The sequence below is a fragment of the Rhamphochromis longiceps genome, linkage group LG7, assembly GCF_057381845.1.
Source record: "Rhamphochromis longiceps isolate RC_006_pf linkage group LG7, R_longiceps_female_GT1.1, whole genome shotgun sequence".
Taxonomy (NCBI): Eukaryota; Metazoa; Chordata; class Actinopteri; order Cichliformes; family Cichlidae; genus Rhamphochromis; species Rhamphochromis longiceps.
In genome coordinates, this window is record NC_140563.1 from 60,705,184 (window position 1) to 60,711,670 (window position 6,487).

A 6,487-nucleotide genomic window follows, 5' to 3' on the forward strand; every position below is an offset into this window, starting at 1 on the left:
AAATCAGTGTTTGTGTATGTGTACGTGTTGGCACCCAACTGGGTGTGTCTGGGCCAGAAATGAAGTCAGTTAGAAATGATCTCCTACAGTCAAGCTGTGTATTTGTCTCAGCAGGGTGCCGGGCCTGAGGACTGTGTGTGAGGCATCCACCTCTCTCTGTGCACGTCAGAGACGGCTGTAGCGCATGAAGGTGTGTGTGAGCACACATCTACGAGCCGGGGGACACCCCGACCTTTCAATCAAGTATTAGCTGTCAATATTTGGACCTCCTTCCTGCTCCCCCCACTCATTAGGTGGTGGTGGTGTGATTTCATGCTTCTCACCAGGAGGCCTTCGCAAAGTCTCAGTCTGCTGTACAGACGGATAAAGTGCTAATTTGTGTGATATGAAATGTTGACACTGTTATAGTGTTATATGTTACAAGGAGGGACAATATGAGTGTGGTCAATAACATGACAGATGAAGGATATGAAAGGTGCAAAGGCAGAGGTTGTGTGGTGGGCTCTAAACCTCATTGATTTACTATATTAATTCAGAAAGATAAGCACAGACAGTAGAGACAGCCAGTTTCAAGAAGAACTGTCGGTTCACATTATCTATCTATCTATGTATGTATGATTATTTAGAGAAACCAGAACATTGTTACCACCTTATTTGCAAGTTATAGTTCTTTAAAAGAAGGAAAACATGGCTATGTAAGAGACTAAAACAGAGTAATACAGTTGAGAAATGCAGCAGTCATCTGCAGTGTAATAAAACTGTGGCCCTTCTCTCATCATTGGGCATTCAGTCTGCTCTTTATATGTCACAGGATAATGAAATCCCCTCCTGGTAAATCTGTTCTGACCTTTTTTCCCCCACTCACCTAGTATCCATATGATTATCTGTTCTTTTCTTCACCAGCCCGCTGATGTTTTTCACCAGTCTGTAGTAAACTTGAGCCCCACGTTCAAGTGGCTGCCTCCTTTGTTTTTTGGCATTCAAGCTTTTCAGTGGAACACAGCATCAGGAAATTCTGTCCAGGTTTCAGACTGTGGATGTGGTCATTAGATATATGGTGTGTGAAACAGAACAAGAACACTTATATAAATAAAATTAAATGCAAGTTGTGTCATAATCACATCTGATGTCTAAAGTTTGAAGTTGAGCTCATTTGAGAGGCTCCATAATTAATCAAAAAGAATATTTTATTTTATATATTTGAAATTGATATCTGTCCACTAATCAATAAAAAAGTAGAGAAAATTATTCCTGAACCCAACTCAGTACTTCCAAGTTTGACCCCAAATTACAAAAATTATCTATCTATATTTATTTATTAACTTTAAAATAAATTATCCATAAGACAGAAAATATGATATTTCTTCAGCAGATCTCCAAGCCCATTAAAATATCTATCAGGTTATAGAACATACAAATAATATGAGTCCACTGCGTCCTTCACATTACAAGCTAACTCCTGATAAATTTTCACACAGTCCCTTAAATAACATGTCTAAACGTAAACTTTACAGCCTCTTGCTATTGCTAATTATTAGCCTGTCAATGTGCACCATGGTGACTTTGCTCAGAAAGGTGCAACAAACAGACTTGTACTTCACACAGTGCTGTTCATATTATAGTTATGACTCAGAAACACTAACAGACTTTGAATGTGCTCAGTAAGTACAGGGAGTGCAGAATTATTAGGCAAATGAGTATTTTGTCCACATCATCCTCTTCATGCATGTTGTCTTACTCCAAGCTGTATAGGCTCGAAAGCCTACTACCAATTAAGCATATTAGGTGATGTGCATCTCTGTAATGAGAAGGGGTGTGGTCTAATGACATCAACACCTTATATCAGGTGTGCATAATTATTAGGCAACGTCCATTCCTTTGGCAAAATGAGTCAAAAGAAGGACTTGACAGGCACAGAAAAGTCAAAAATAGTGAGACATCTTGCAGAGGGATGCAGCAGTCTCAAAATTGCAAAGCTTCTGAAGCGTGATCATCGAACAATCAAGCGTTTCATTCAAAATAGTCAACAGGGTCGCAAGAAGCGTGTGGAAAAACCAAGGCACAAAATAACTGCCCATGAACTGAGAAAAGTCAAGCGTGCAGCTGCCAAGATGCCACTTGCCACCAGTTTGGCCATATTTCAGAGCTGCAACATCACTGGAGTGCCCAAAAGCACAAGGTGTGCAATACTCAGAGACATGGCCAAGGTAAGAAAGGCTGAAAGACGACCACCACTGAACAAGACACACAAGCTGAAACGTCAAGACTGGGCCAAGAAATATCTCAAGACTGGTTTTTCTAAGGTTTTATGGACTGATGAAATGAGAGTGAGTCTTGATGGGCCAGATGGATGGGCCCGTGGCTGGATTGGTAAAGGGCAGAGAACTCCAGTCCGACTCAGACGCCAGCAAGGTGGAGGTGGAGTACTGGTTTGGGCTGGTATCATCAAAGATGAGCTTGTGGGGCCTTTTCGGGTTGAGGATGGAGTCAAGCTCAACTCCCAGTCCTACTGCCAGTTTCTGGAAGACACCTTCTTCAAGCAGTGGTACAGGAAGAAGTCTGCATCCTTCAAGAAAAACATGATTTTCATGCAGGACAATGCTCCATCACACGCGTCCAAGTACTCCACAGCGTGGCTGGCAAGAAAGGGTATAAAAGAAGAAAAACTAATGACATGGCCACCTTGTTCACCTGATCTGAACCCCATTGAGAACCTGTGGTCCATCATCAAATGTGAGATTTACAAGGAGGGAAAACAGTACACCTCTCTGAACAGTGTCTGGGAGGCTGTGGTTGCTGCTGCACGGAATGTTGATGGTGAACAGATCAAAACACTGACAGAATCCATGGATGGCAGGCTTTTGAGTGTCCTTGCAAAGAAAGGTGGCTATATTGGTCGCTGATTTGTTTTTCTTTTGTTTTTGAATGTCAGAAATGTATATTTGTGAATGTGGAGATGTTATATTGGTTTCACTGGTAAAAAATAAATAATTGAAATAGGTATATATTTGTTTTTTGTTAAGCTGCCTAATAATTATGCACAGTAATAGTCACCTGCACACACAGATATCCCCCTAAAATAGCTAAAAATAAAAACTACTTCCAAAAACATTCAGCTTTGATATTAATGAGTTTTTTGGGTTCATTGAGAACATGGTTGTTGTTCAATAATAAAATTATTCCTCAAAAATACAACTTGCCTAATAATTCTGCACTCCCTGTATGTCCTTACTGCTTCTATAGGAATTAAGAGGGTAAATATATTAACTAATTATAAGCAAGTATCACCAACTCTGTAAAAGCAGAACTTTTGGCACTTTTCTGGTCTGGATCATTTAGTTGTGAGTTAACACAATGTCACAACCTGGGAGTGGATGTCCCAGCAAATTCACCTCAACACCAGATTGTGCAATACTCCCAGAAAGTGTAACAAACAAACAACAACTAAAAACATGTAAATTTAAAATTACGGGCCTCAGAACATGTTAAATGTTAATGTTCATGACATTACAATTAAACAATAAAGGAACAAGGACGGCATGTTTGGAAAGGCTACCAGGAGAAAGCCTCTCTGAAAAGCAATAGTTCGGTTTACAAAGTTGCAACTGATCAAACCACAAAACGTCTGGAACAATGTCCTTTGGAAAGATGAGAGCAAAGTGGAGATGTTTGGCCCCAGAATATGGTCATCGAGTCATTGCAGTCATTGAGTCGACCATGAGCTCCTCTGAATACGAAAAGTATTCCTGAGAAATGTGAAGCAACTTGTCTGACAGCTAAAGTTTGGCCCAAATTGGAGGACAATGATCTCAAGCAAGCAGAAGGACTGAAAAGTAAAAAAAATCGAGGTGTTGCAATGGCCCAGTTAAAAGTCCAGACTTCAACCTGATTGAAATGTTGCAGAACCTTAAGAGAGCTGTGCATAAATAAATTCCCACAAACATCAATGAATCAAATCAACGCTGTAAAGAAATTCCCTCACAACCAAGTGAAAGGCTGATAGTAATACAGAAAACAATTACTTCAAGTTATTGCTGTTAAAGGTGGTTCCTCAAGCTACTGAATCATGGTGTGTATGGTGTGTACTTAGTTTTTCACAGGACTGCATAGAGACCTGTGAAGAGTTTATTTTTCACATGCCTGTATGATATGTGCAGTGAGCTATGTTCTCTTTGACTAACAGCCTCCCGGGCTGAAACAGGACCAGACACCATATCCATCTTTTCTCATGCACCAATTATCTCATTCCTCCTCTACATGTCAGTTACATTTTTGCAGTTCTCTAAACCAGCTGTGCATATGTGAAAGTCCCCACACTTGTAGTTCACAGCTTTTTTCCCTGTCCTGTCAAAAAAAGAAGGAAAAAAAAGAAAATCCAGCATCCGATTGCCACTTGTCAGATTTCAGATTTAATCTTTGGAAGTTAAACTAACTCTATCCTTTTAGTTAATTATTTACCATTTAGCCATCAATCTGTCCAATGCTGTATTAATTATTATAAGCGAACTATTTGAACCATTTGTTAAAATCTTTTTAGTTTTAACAATGTATCCATTTTTTTTTATTTTAAGATAAATATCTCACCATTTATTAATATATTACCTGCTGTTGCTGTTCTTCTCATTTATCCACCAGTAGTATAGACATTTAGGGATTGAGTGTGGAAGGAGGTGTACAGTCCTAAAACATTTAATGAATTGGAAGCACCAATTTTGACCACAAGCAAAGTGGAGAACTTTGTATGACGATTACTACCATATCTCTGGTTTGGCCTCAAATCTACCTGAGCTATTAACTCCTATTTGCTCTTAGGTGCAACATTTTTAATAGTTATCAAAGTTTATAAGTTCTATTTTGCATATTGAACTTTGGAATCCGTCGTTGTGTACAGTCAGGCATCTTCAAAATGTGTTTTAAACTTCAAGTTTTCATTCACACTTGAGTCCTGTGAAGACATGAGGCTGGTCCAGTTCAGTTTGAGGTGCAAAACGTGGTTTAAGGGCAGCATCAGGGTTACATCACGAGTTAGAAACAAAAGAAAGAACGTACTCTGGAGTGATGGAAACACATCTCTGTGCATGAATTTCCTAATGCTTTCATAACATCCCAAAGCGCACACAGCTTGAATCATTTTTGCTTTGATGATGAGCTAACAAAATAACATCACCTCAAAACAAAAAATGTAGAGAATCTGGTCGTTGTGCATCTGTGACTGCTGTGAACCACACTGAACATGGAGTGAAGGGCTCAGATTAAACAACAGAGTAACGCACAGTGCTGCACCAGCCTGCACATTTTCACTGGGTTCTGCTGTCCGAAACATTAAATGCAGCTGTGTGCAGTTAGATCTGTGAAGACTAGTGCTGCAACAGGAAACACTTAGGATTGTGGCCTTTTCTGGATTACATTGGTTGCGCTGTTGCCTAGACAACAGTAATTAGAAAAGACTAGGTTACCAAGCAGAGAGCGGTTATGTTTCCTTAGCAACCAAGGTCAGGGAGAAGGCTCTGTGTTTACCTGATTCTGAGGAAGGAGACAGATACAACACATCTGTCATTGTAGTAAGTACTGGGAGGCGTCAGATTCATGCAGTCATCTATTTTCCCTGCTTGCACTGAAGACTGTAACTTTAGCACCACAGTAACCTGACTGCTTTTTAATTCATCTGTGCAGAAAATAGAGCTTGCGTCAATTTCCAGCCTAACTGTCAGTGCAAGCTTTAAAACACACGGAGAATACGAGGGGGAAGGAATCTGTTACGAGAGCTGAGGAGAGCACACATTGTGTCCTCCTATATGTAGGCCTGTGTGTGCCCGCTGCGTGCTCTTCCTGTAATTAGTTGATTATCACAGCTTGTCGTCACACACAAGCTTACACAAACACGCTATAATGACAATGACATAACACAGCCTCCTTAAGTATCAGTCTACCGTTTTGTCACTCCTCTGCTCACTGCTTCTATCATCCATCTTCCCTTTCCCTCGAAGCCCTTTTAGTCCGTCTGTCAGACAAAGACACACACACACAAGCTTCCCATGTCCACGTGTAACCAGAGGCTATGAGAACACTTAATCCCTCAGCACCTGCTTTCCATACTACTGTGACCTCTCCGCAGCTGGCTCGGTGTGTGCCTTGTTGCCTTTACATGTTCATATCAGTGCCAGGAAGGAGGAGAGAGGTGTTAATTAATTTGCATATTTGTAGATTTGTTTGTATCCGTGCATTTTAGTGATACGTTTAAGCTTAAAAACATGGCCAGCGCTGTAGTGCGGAGAACAGATGGAGTGGGTATAACATGGCATCGTTATGATCCCATACAGTGCAGCAGAACAGACTGCAGGGATCAGCTTTTCAAATTAAATATGATGACACTTACACTGTGTCCTGTCTGCTCTCTGTATGCAGGTCCAACGAGTGCCAGCATCACTTCTGGTGCTTTATAAAGCCTCTAAAGGCACAGCTAGTTAAAAAAAAAAAAAATTGTTCA